Below are 12,634 nucleotides of genomic sequence, written 5' to 3'. Positions count from 1 at the left end.
GTCCGAACATGATATGATATGATAAGCCATTTATCACGCATCTGTACACAAGTGTTTCTAGATGTGACAAAACAAGGAGGTGGAAACAGAAGGAGGACAAAACAACAATCTTACTAGTCCTTGTGTCATTCAGATTGTGCAAGTGTGGGGAAAAGGGAGGGTTTTAGTGCCGGGGCAGAGAAGTGCAGGTAAATTCAATAAGTACTGCCTCAGGGTGGCTCATAAGTGCAAAGAGAAGGAACTGTAGGGTTGCAGATACAGACCCTTAAGTGCTGAGGGAGCCCGGAGGCAGTGCGAGGTCAAGTGCATATACAGGAGTCTGGGCCCGAGTCCACTGGGTGGCCAGGTGACCAGTGCGTGTAGCAGTCATGGAAATCAACATTGAAGAGGAAGAGAGAAAGCAGAAGCAAAAAGGAAGTTCTTGAGTTGCTTCCGGAACTGGAAGTGGTTCTGCTCAAGTTTGATAGAAGCAGAGAGGCTGTTCCAGAGAGAAGCCCCATCCGAGGAAAGTGTGCTGCCTCCCACTCTCTGCTTGGAGAAGCGTCTGACCCTCAGAGAGTTGGAGGTGGATGAGCAGAGAGCTCGAGAAGGAAGATGTTTAGGAAGAGAAAGTTGGAGGTAGTGCAGTCCCTGGCCCAATAAAGCATTGTGGATGATGCAAAGTGTCTTGGGCATGAGGCCAAGGACAAGTCACGCAGTCCTGTTCTGGATAAATTGTAAAGGGCGGAGAGTAGAGACAGGCACTGTGTTAAGAGTACAAAACTACCTGTGGGGCCTATCTGGTAGAGACTACATGTTCAAGCATGCATGACGATAAGAGCATAACATTTTCTGAAAAATTATACATGCACTACTTATAAGAGCACATAACCAAGAGTTCATACCTACAGCAACTGGCAGTGATAACATGTCCGAGCATACAACCTCTCTCTTTCTGCCCTGAATCAGAGAAGGCCCACTGTTGCATTGTGCACTCTCCATTAACAGAAAACCGCATTTTGCCGTTTTCCATTTACACTGTCCACATACACTACAATGCCTGGCATCCATGGTAGATTACTACTGTGCTTAGCTTTATCCCTTTCCCCTGCAATAAGGTTCCCTTGAGGTGCCAAACTGTCCTCTTGTCATCGTGTTGAAGGTGCTGATCTGTAAGGGTGCATAGAAGCTAAATTAATTTGCTTGCACTTGCTCACAGCACCCTGAATAAGTGCAGGGAACCTCCTTTTAAGTGTCCTGGCTTTAAGGCACCCTGGTGTGGACAGCTCTATCATAACTGCCACTTCAAAGTCTCCAAAGAACCCAAGCTGCGGATAACATTGCCATTTCACAGGAATCAGAGCAGAATTGTATATTCATCCAATACAGGGAAGTCAATTATATAAATGAAATCAACAAATGAATAGATAAATGGCACTGAAAAGTAACTCGTTCACCTGTATCCAACTTGTGCCTTTCAGATTTGTAATGTCGACTGATAGTCTTTGCCGACCTTGATCCTGAACGATACCTCTTGTACTGTAGCTTGGTACTTGGTAGGGGCTCGTTTAAATGACGATGGAAAGATGTAAATGCTGTTTACTGTATTGTACTTTATACTGAATGGACAGAAAGAACTGTGACCGATACCCTATGTTATAGTGTGTGCACCCCAGTACATTTGTCCGGCAAAATCAATGCTTCTCTTGTAATGGATGCAAAAGGGCACTCTTGGCTGAAGGACTACTGCTATGCATGAGTACAAGTATGAGTAGTAGCTAAACTGCCTACCCAGCTCCCACACTACAAGTCAACCGTTCTCCCAATCATGAAGGTGGAACAGGAACAGTCAAGAGATATACCTGTTTACCCTTTGTGGGCTGAGCACAGACTATACTCTTAAGAGGGGTGTGAATGCGATAACAGTAGCAAGCCAACCAGAAACAGTACCACAAATTAAAGGAATGCCCAATCAAGGTTCAATAAAAACGTATATACTTTAATTAAACACACCAATGTGCAATATTATTAAATATGGAGGAAACCCTCCTCCTGTCCCTTCTGCTCTTTATGACAATGCTACCTCTTCCCACTTCTCAAGCCTGCAGCGTCAATAGCCCTTTGGTATGCAATACCCTGGTGTGAGGCTCGCCCTTTTATTTTGGGTGTGCCTCTATGAAGCATGATTCCAAGGACCACTTCAGCTGAGAGATTCCTGGGCTGCTGAGAGGCGTTACCCTACCTCCAGAGAATCAAAGAGAGACATCTCTCCGGACCATTGTCTTGCTGGCTAAAGGGCTAAAGCAGAGACAGGCAGTCTGGCCATGAACCATTATAGCCTTGGTTGTGGCGTTAATACATGTGTAAATTATTAGTCACCATTCCAAAACCCATGTATAGCTTTTTCTTAGAGATTCCTCTGCCATCAGACAGATAATCTTCAGAATTTTGGATCAGATGTGTAGTTTGTGTATGCACCCACTCTCTGTAGTGAAATTGGTGTCACAGCAGCTGTTGAAAAAAGGATGCCTGATCTGTACAACTAATGGGCAAGTGCTACAAATCAGGAGACTGACGCAACAGGGCACAGGTGTTCACTATATGTTTTTTTTTTAAATTTTTTTTTATTTTTTATTGGCTTATACAAACCTTTAAAAAGAAAAAAAAAACAAAAGCAGTGGCATGATTTCATCATTTACAAAAATGAACTTAGTATCAGTCATGAGATCAGTGTGTATCATCATCACTCTCTATTTGTAGAGTTTATCAAGGCTTCCAAGTTACCACTGTTACACAGTTAGTCTTATGAGTATTGGGATGACGAGGGGCACACTGAATGAGAGTCCTGAGTCTTCAGGTTCTATGTTTCTAAACATCTCTCTATATCCACCAGGAAGAGAGTCAATGCGAAAATCAGTTTTTTATTTGCGCCAGAAAACATTAAGTGCCACCACTCTTCCGCATCACTCATTGGATAATCTTCAATCAATTGGGCTAGGCATATGGTTCTTTGCGTTTTGAGGGCAGGGAAAAATAGCGTGAGGTGATTCTTCGTTGGTGATACATAGCTGGCATGTTGTGTTCGTCTCACCAGACCCTGCCCAGTGGCTGGTTCTATCTATTGGCTTAAACAGATTTAGGCGGAAACGCAGATAAATAGTTCTGCTGTTGGTATCTGGGAATAGACTCACAAAGTTTTGTAGGCATTTGCATGCTCTGATTTCACTTGGCACTTCTTTCATTGATTCTAGGCATCTTCTTGAGTCTCCAGTTAGAATCCATATGGTTTCCTTCACCGCGTATGGATTCTTTTGAAGAGTTTTCACGTCTGTGGTGTGCATTTCAAGAATGTATTCACATCTTTTGTGCCATAATGATAGTAGACACTCTGGGTTTCTATTACCAGGATTGTGTAGAATTTTGAACTGAGGGCTTACATTCTTCATGATGGTTTTTCTGAACAGTGTTAAGGTGTTCCAGTTGATTCGCACTTGGATCAAGATTAGGCTTAATTCGTGTTGAATGCATACTGTGGGAGTGCTTCTGGGTAGATGAAGAATTTTTACCCAGATGATATTTTCCAAGGTCGACCAAAGATCTTCTGGGCAGCCAAAGGCGTTCTTAGCTCTGAATATTAACGCTGGGATGACTTTCTGCTAATAGAACATTATTACCGGCTTCAGAGAGAATGTCTCATATTTTTTGTTCAGTACCGTGGCCTGACACGCAAACTGCTGACATCTAATTTTAACATTCTCTACCCATGGCCCGTCGTTTATGTTTGCACTGATCTGCATCCAAGGTATCGAGTGTTTTTGACTGTGCTTAAACATTCACTTCCAAAGTGCCATTTAAATTTTTTATTGTATCCATGGTGACCTGTTTGCAGATTTTGTAGTGTTAGAATTTCACTCTTGGCGTTGTTTATTTGTAGGCCATTGTTATTCATATAGCTTTGGAGTGTGTCTAGTTTCCTCTGAAGACCAATCGGAGTGGTATCCAGCAGGATCAGATCGTCAGCATATAGCATCCAACTTAGTATCGACCCATGGATTTTGGGTGAGAAGGATCAAGGTCCATCTAGTGAGAGGCCAATGGCAGACAGGAACAGATTAAATATTATGGAGGCTAGGCGACATCTTGCTTTACACCACAGTAGGTGTTAATGGCATCCTTTAAGGTTCCACTTTGGTCTAGCCGAACTTTGATGCTAGTCGCGGTATGGAGTTCTTTGATGGCAGCTAAGAGGCTCCCATGACAGCCCCAGTTCTGCATCTTTGCCCATAGTAGCTCTCGGTCGATGGTATCGAAGGCGTGCGAAAAGTCATTTAGGGCTAAGTAAACCTTTTTTCCTTTTCTTATGGCCTCCATTTTCAACAGATTTATTAGCAAGAGACTTAGACCACAATGGACTCCCTTCACGAAGCCAGTCTGTCGCACGTCCATATGTCCGCTCTCTATGGACCAGTGTAGTAACTTGTGTTGCAACATCGTGGCATATACTTTCCCAAGCACATCCAAAAGGGCTATCGGCAGGTAGTTCTTAGGATCTGCTCAATTTCCCTTTTTGAATATGGGAACAATGATGACATTTTTCCAGGATTTCGGAGTGGTGCGTTCGACAGAAATTCTGGTAAATAGTTCACTGCATAATTCCGTCAAATTTTTGCTGGCTCTTTGTTTTCTTGTTTTATTGTGAAATTAGTGACATCGTCTGGCCCAGGGGCTCTCGACACGCTTGCTTGTCTAATGATTTGTTGAATGTCTTCCATCTTGAAATTCAGGTTCCATTTCTCGAAATTTGGCATTATTGGCTCCTGCCACTGGCCTTTTTTACTAAAAAGTTCTGTGAAATGAGTGATCCATGTTGCTTCAGAACCCATGTTAGTTAACAACACAGCTTGGAGGGCTCCTTCGTTGTTCATAATCTTCCAGAAGTTAGACACATTTTTTTGACCCATCTTTTGCATTATTTCTTCTGCTTCTTTTTGCAGCATAAATGCTTTGTGCGCTCTTAGCCAGTTTTTATATTTTTGATTGGCTGTGCGTTTATAAAGGTTTTGTCCCCCTTGTCTTGTAATTGTCTGATCATGGTACACAGTTCCCACTTTTTTCTTAGAACTGCCACGTCAAATGTGTGTTTCTTTACATGGCCTGGATTTCTAAGTCCCTGTTTTTTTCCCACGAAGTGTTGTAATAGGTGGCTATATTCAACACCATATTCCTTTTCAGTACACGTTTTTGTGAGGTGTGTGACCTCATCTGTGTCGAGTTTCAGCCTTACTCGGTTCGATTCAACTTTGATTCAATGATTCCATGGTTTGCTGTCCCTCTGCCTAGGTCTTGCTAGAAAAATTATTACCATCTAGTGATCACTTTGCATTGTAGGGGTGACCTGTAGCGATGTGGTTGATTGTTGTATTTTGACTGAGACGAAGAAGTAGTCTAAGATAAATTTTTGAGTACCCCTCCTCCATGTTGGATTGGCGGGTATGTCATTGATGGTGTTTCCGTTTAACATGGTGAGGTTTCTTAAGTCTATCTCCAACAACCATTTTGTTGCAAGAGTGTTAGAAGTGTTTCTGGGTTTGACATCCACCTGTTTTGTCATAAAGCAATTCATTATTATTATTTATTGTAATGTGATACAGTTTTAAAGAAATTAAAACTTTACACATTTAACACAAATTTACAGGAAGGCACAAAAAATGTAGAATACTTGCTTAATAATTAATACATCAGTACATCAAATGTCAATCAATTCATTGGACTTTCTCGTATAAATACATATAATTAATATGTATATTGACAGAAGAAAACCTTAGTAACACACTTAACAAGCAAATTTCCCTGAAGGGGGTGTTCAAATTAATCAGATCTTAGGTCAGGTCATTAAGATCAGAGCGAAGAATGATACCTCTTACTGATCACAACTACTCATTTGTTTTTCGGCAATTAACCAGATGTTAAATAGTGCGATATGGAGCCTAGAGTTTAGAGTGTTAATACAATAATTCCAGAACTCATGAGATCCCAGATGATCCATTTTGTGTACATAAGTTCTGAAATACTTGGAATAATGGTGACTCATCGATGGGCACTGTGTTAACACATGCCTTGCTGTTTCAGAGTTGGATGAAATACCACAAACTCTGCAATTTTTTATAGATTGTCGAAACACATGAACCCAAGGTCTATTTACTAATGTGGGTAGATAATTGATGCGCAGGAGCAAGATGAAACGTCTCAACGCCGGGGAAGGGCAGAGATTGAGATATAATTGACTCTTCTTGAAAGTATAGAGGACATAAGTCACAAAACTATAACTTTTCAGGGTAGCCAAATGCACATAATTCTCCTGCCAGTTCCAAAGTGCGATGGACTTCTGCAGACAGTAAAACATCTTTTGGTTATCTTGGCCCCAACACGGGGACCAGCCGCTTGCCTCACTCAGCGCCAACATATCTTGCTCCAATTTAGACTGTTTACAGCCTCCCAAAAGATCGTTTACACATTTCAATAAGGGGTTAGTTCGATTGTTCTTAATCTTAATGTAAAGCTCAGCTCTCTTACGCAATACAACAGATTTAATGGAAAGAAGCCCTAGTTCTAAACGTAATATTTCCACCGGGATGCATTGGGGGAGACCAAGTATACGTCTCCAGAATTTCCCCTCCAAGAGCTGAAGCCAGTCTAGATTCATGTTAGTCAATGATTCTAGCCCATAGGTGACCATAGGTATGAAACACTGCACATAAAGTTGTCTTGCACCCCAGATTGAATAGCCACTCTGATCCTGGGTAAACCTACATATTAAAGCTGTAAGTTGAGCTGCTTTTATCTTTCTTGCCTGGATACAGAGTGTATAGTTACCTCTATTATCAAACTCCACTCCTAGATATTTATAGGAGTTTGTGTAATTAATTTCAAGGCTGCCAACATACACAGTGGGGCGTGCAACTTTACCTGCAGTATATAGAAGTACTTCGGTTTTATTCTGATTGATGGTCAATTCATTCACCTCTGCGTATTGCCACAGCCTAACCGCTGATCTCTGAAGTCCACTGAATGTGTGATCAAAAATCACAACATCGTCGGCGTAGGCCAAGATAGTACACTGGGTTTTACCCACTTTTGGGGGACAATTCCGTATGCCCCGAAGGTATTCAGGTATGTCTGAGACAAAGAGGTTGTAAAGCAGGGGAGCAGTAACGCAGCCCTGCTTAACACCCCTTAACTGTGTAACTGGGCGTGTTAAATTACCTGTACTATCTAAGCGTAGCTGTACCAAGGTGTTTGTGTGAAGTAACTCTAAATAGTAAATGAGAGCTGGAGGACAAGACCAACTTTTAAGTTTGTGCCAGAGTAGAGCTCTATTGACTGTGTCGAAAGCTGCCCTAAAGTCGACATAAAGAGCATATAAAGGTGGACTATTGGGCTGTAATGCCTTGTTCCTAAATGAATCCATGACTAACAAATTGTGTGACGTTGAGTAACCAGGTCTAAAGCCGCTCTGAAAATGGTCTAAGATCCCCATTTTTTCCACCCATGCTTGTAGCTTTTTTAGTAGGAATGAAGCAAATCATTTTCCAGTGCTATCTAGCATTGAGAGGAGTCGATAATTAGAAGGGTCCAGTCTGTTACCATTTTTAAAAACTGGTATCAGAATGGCCCTTTGCCATGTGGTTGGCACTCTACCGTCAGCTATTACTTTCTCGAACAGTAACTTCATTAAGTGTGCCCAAAATAGGGGATTACTCTTTAAGACTGCGTTGGAAAGTCCATTGGGACCCGGGGCACAAGAAGCTTTTAAGTTTTTGATGTTACTTAATAGATCATTAATAGTGACTGTAAAGGGGGAAGGTATTAGGGAGATATAACCAGATGACTCTTCGAACCCAGCGCCACTTCCATTACGCATTTCAAGAAAGGAAACCCATTCCTGGGCATCTATTGGGTTCAGCATTGGGATTCTCCCTTTACTCTTTGCTCCCCCTAGGATTGCCCAAATATTATGAGAATTTCTGGAGCAAAGCACACTTACTGTTTTACACCAGTTGCCCAATTTCAGATTTTTTTTTATAGTGTTTTAACCACGTATGGTATTTATTTTTTAATTTTCGAGTATTGAGGGCAATTAGATTTAAAGAATGGTTAGTGGTTCTGAGTTTCCTTATATCTCCCCTAAGTTTACGTTTTGCATTGCAAATTATCTTATCAAATGGGGGATTCGAGGACATTTCCTTCAGTGCCAATGGGCGTCTGCATATCGCATGTTCCCCCGAGAAACTGGTTATCCAGTTTTCAATTTCATCGGGCGACATGGCACCTAGTTTTGTTGCATAGTCTAAGTTCCACTGGTCAGTAACCCTCGAGGCCTTAATAATATTATTGTCAGACCAGATAATTCGGTTTGCTGGATAGTTTACAATTAATTCACTGCTATGGATATTCTGAGGAATAGAAAGAATAGTATCTATGGTCAAAATAAGCAGATTATGATCACTCCAAGAGCTCTGGGTTACTGACATATCGAGGACCCTAGTTGCCACTTCAGTACTGGTGTAAATATAGTCGATTGTACTCTGGTACAATCCCTGATGCCAGGTACTCTTTCCTGGTCTATCACTCTGGGTTCGACCATTCATTATCTCCAAGTCCCAACATTTGAAGAATAGACGCCAGCATTCACCCTCAGTATCCTCTAATGCAGTCTCCATTCTGCTGTCTTGGTGTAGGCCATTAGTGTGAACAGATCCCCGTGCCCCAATAATATGACAATTCAAGTCGCCGGCAAAAATAATGTGGTTAGACCCGGTATTCATTCTCCATTTGCCAATTAAATCGTGGAGTGCTTCTTGTATTAGTTCTCGATGCTTAGCACCCGGGGGGTTGTAGACATTGATTATGAGCACTTTTATCGCTGTGACATCCATCCCTAGTACTGCTTCAATTGCACAAATATAGTCATCATAGGTTGTGGATAGCCTGACACTAGGGATGGTATTCCTCACTCCAATCAATAACCCACCAAATGGGCGACCCCTGGGTCCTTTTTTAGCTGGACAGTAGTGTATAGCATAACCGTCCATGAGAAGTGGTGACATGAGCCAAGTCTCCTGGAGTAGGAAAAAATCTTGAGTACCAATAAGCGGAAGAGAACCCTGAGAGGTCAGAAGATGAGTGAAGCCTTGTGCATTCCAAGACAAAAGAGAACAAGTTCATTGGTTTTGGAGGACCATAGGGAGTGAGTCAGCCAGCCATTTCAAGGTGTTTTGAATATCACTTAGTTGTACCTTCTTGTTAGTAGGGAGGTTAGGCATTATGGCCTGACTGGTCTTCCTGGTACTATCTACGCTTGGTATTAATGGGTCCTCTTCTTCTTTGTTTACATCAACCCCCAATCCCACCTGTGCTAGACTAGATTTATGAGCACGAATTAGCTCGATAGTTTCATGTACCTCACAGTGTAGCGCAGTTACATTGGGGTTGGGTACTTTCAAAGGTTGCACAAAGGAGAAATCTTCAGACCGTATAACCCGCAGTTATGGGATTAGATGAAGTTTGGCCAGTACTTGAGATCTGTTCAGCCATTTATTTGCATTCCTTTGATTCAAATTTTTAATGTAGCATATTTTCATAGAGTATTGTTAGGTTTATTGTTTTGTTTCACGGCTGATGAAGATTTCTGTGGATATTTATCTTTCCTGCGTGGAGTGGAATATACATTGGATTCTTCCTCTGAATAGATTGGTGATCCTGGCTCCTGATCATTGCTACTGACATACGAGATCTCATTAGGTTTATCAGGCAGTAACCAGCTAGTTAGTTTGCCTGCTTGTGCACTCAAGCGCTTCTTTGATCTGCGGGCTCTTTTCCGTGCTTTCCTAGATTTTATTGGCACGGGTGCTGTTGCTGGGAGTGGGGAGGCTATAATCACAGGCAGCTTTTGGTTCTTTAACCGTCCGGTCAGTCTCCGTTGCTTCTTGGATATAGGAGCCACCTCCCCTTCCATTAAAGCAGATGCCCTTTCTTCATTGATAGAAAGAGCCTCAGTTGTAGAGATTTCTTTGAGACTCGCAAGTTCCAGATGGGGGGTGTCTTGCAGGATTCGAGGGTCGGTCAGACCCAGATGGAGGACTGTATAAACATGAATTCTGCTGCAAAGTTTGAGTAGAATTTTTAGGGCAAATTGCATGGTGCCCATCGAAGTTTGGAGTTGGGAATGGGAGTTATCGTTTCCCCTGATCTCATCGGCCCCGGCTGACCCTTCCAGGTCGATATACAGATTAGGTGAGGCCGAAAGGCGGTCCCTATCCGAGGTAGATGATGGGATATCGGGGAGAGGTGATTGTAGGTCTTCAACTCTGCTAGGGATAGTGCCACCAGTTGGTATCAGGTCTTGAGGCTCAGCGAATGATGCTGCCAATGCATCTGTCACACGCAAAACCTGCGCTTCAACTGTCTGGCCACCATTGGTGGCAGGATTTCCACCTCCTGGGAGAGGGGTCATAGATTTTTGTATGGACAGACAGAGATTCAACAGCGAGTTGTTATCAATATCCTCATAGTTAGAAACATCCAATGGTTGACTCCCATTGTGATTAGATTCATGGGAATCACCTAAAAGGTCAGAGCCCAATTTTTTTTTTTTTTAGGGATGACTTTTTGGAATAACGCAGGTATAGTGCCTTTATCGGGCTTCTCCCCCTCATGCACAATCTTATTGTCTTTAACAGTAGGTGTATGATCGTCCTTGGCACCGTTACCCCTCCTCAAGTTGTAGCGGGTTTTGGAAGTTTTAGGTTTAACCATTTTGAGCAATTTGAACAATTAAAAGGTAACCAGGATCAAAGAGGTTGTTAACACCTCCGCAGTCTCCTGATCACACGTATGTTTGCTTACTTAGCAATATTTCATGGAATAGTAAAATTCAGCTTCACAGCCCTTACCTCCACTGAAGTTCGTAGTGTTTCGGTTCGATTGTATAGGGTCCAGTATAGCTAAGTTTTATGGCACCCCAGCACCAAACAGCCATAAAACAGTCAGCGCCCTTGACACCTTCGGGCTTAACGCCGCAAGGGTGGCTGGGGGCTGGCTAAAAGCCCAGCTGGAATCACGTGACGAGTCACGTGACGGCGATAGACTCCGCCTCCTCCAGGAAGCGGTCTGGGCACAGCAAGAGCTTCCCTTAGCTCGCAGTGCTGTGGCAGGAGCTGAGAGCAGGTAAAAGTTCCTTTTGTTAAAATGAGGCTTCTAGGAGCAAGTGAACACCCTGCTCGGGTGGCTGGGGGCTGGCTAAAAGCCCAGTTGGAATCACGTGACGAGTCACGTGACGGCGATAGACTCCGCCTCCTCCAGGAAGCGGTCTGGGCACAGCAAGAGCTTCCCTTAGATCGCAATGCTGTGGCAGGAGCTGAGAGCAGGTAAAAGTTCCTTTTGTTAAAACGAGGCTTCCAGGAGCTAGTGTTGTTAACAATTAATGTTTAGGTCACCACATATGATGATGTTTGATGTCTCATCCAACTTTAGGATTTTGTCCACTAGTGTTGAAATTTGATCTATGAGTTGCTTTTTGGCATGAAGGTTTCTGAAAGGGTGGTCTGTTCATCAGACCACTCTTTCTGAGATGGATTACCTGCAACACTGTATTATTAGTAAAAATAAAAAAACAGAGCTTCTACGCCTCTAGTATGCAGAACATGCAGTCTTTCTGGCTTCAGACGCACACCATCATGAGAGTGGAGAGATATACACACCTTTGCCATAGGCCCATCGGTGATAGAAAACAAGAAATATATCAGCTAGGGACACTCGAGAAAACAATGGGTCTCATTCATTGACGAGGTTGCAGTGAACCTTCAGCCAAACTTACTAATATCGATGACAACTACTGTATCAAATGTGTGACTACTTTAAGATAGCTATCATGTTATGTTAATGTTAATGTTAAAGGACATTTGTACCGCGCACTATCACCACCGTAGTGGTCCCTTGGCGCTCGTCCCACATCTACATTTTAAATCCATAAACACAGTAGGTCAGAATGAAACCCAAGTTTGAAAGGACTAAAAATAAAAAGAATAAAGCATTATGTTCACATAATCACTAATAATACGCAGAACACAGATGCTAGAGAAAAACAATACTAATTATGCATTGTCGACAGGAAGCTGAATGATCTGTGAGAATTGGATTACATAAAAATTGTTCCACGACTGAGCAAAGTTCATACAGTTAGAACACTTTCGGCCTAATGTGAAGGCATAGCTGATGCCTATTCTTAAATGCACTAGCAGAATATTTCCTATGCCTAAAATGAAGGGATGAAAATTATACTAGAGCAGTTAAATATAAATTAACACCCTGGTTGGAGAGATGTTCATTCAAGGTGAAATATGAGCACTACTCAACCATAAGAGAAAATAGGCATGCCATTCTATATGCATGCAATAAAAATCAAAAGATCTATGGCATCAAGTCCTGGCCCAGCACTTTCCCCACATAATCTAGAACTGGAGTTTATATAATTGTAACAGTCCTACAATATGTTTGGAAGAGTCATTAGTGGGTGTAAATCAATATCGATCTTTGTACACATACTACCCACCTATATCCCATTCAGGTTCATAGTCCAGGAACTGCCCGAGGATGG

Source organism: Ambystoma mexicanum, chromosome 5q, assembly GCF_040938575.1.
Source record: "Ambystoma mexicanum isolate Mex_15411 chromosome 5q, UKY_AmexF1_1, whole genome shotgun sequence".
NCBI classification, from domain to species: domain Eukaryota; kingdom Metazoa; phylum Chordata; class Amphibia; order Caudata; family Ambystomatidae; genus Ambystoma; species Ambystoma mexicanum.
The sequence above is the reverse complement of the archived record's forward strand: the minus strand, read 5'-3'. Positions refer to the sequence as shown.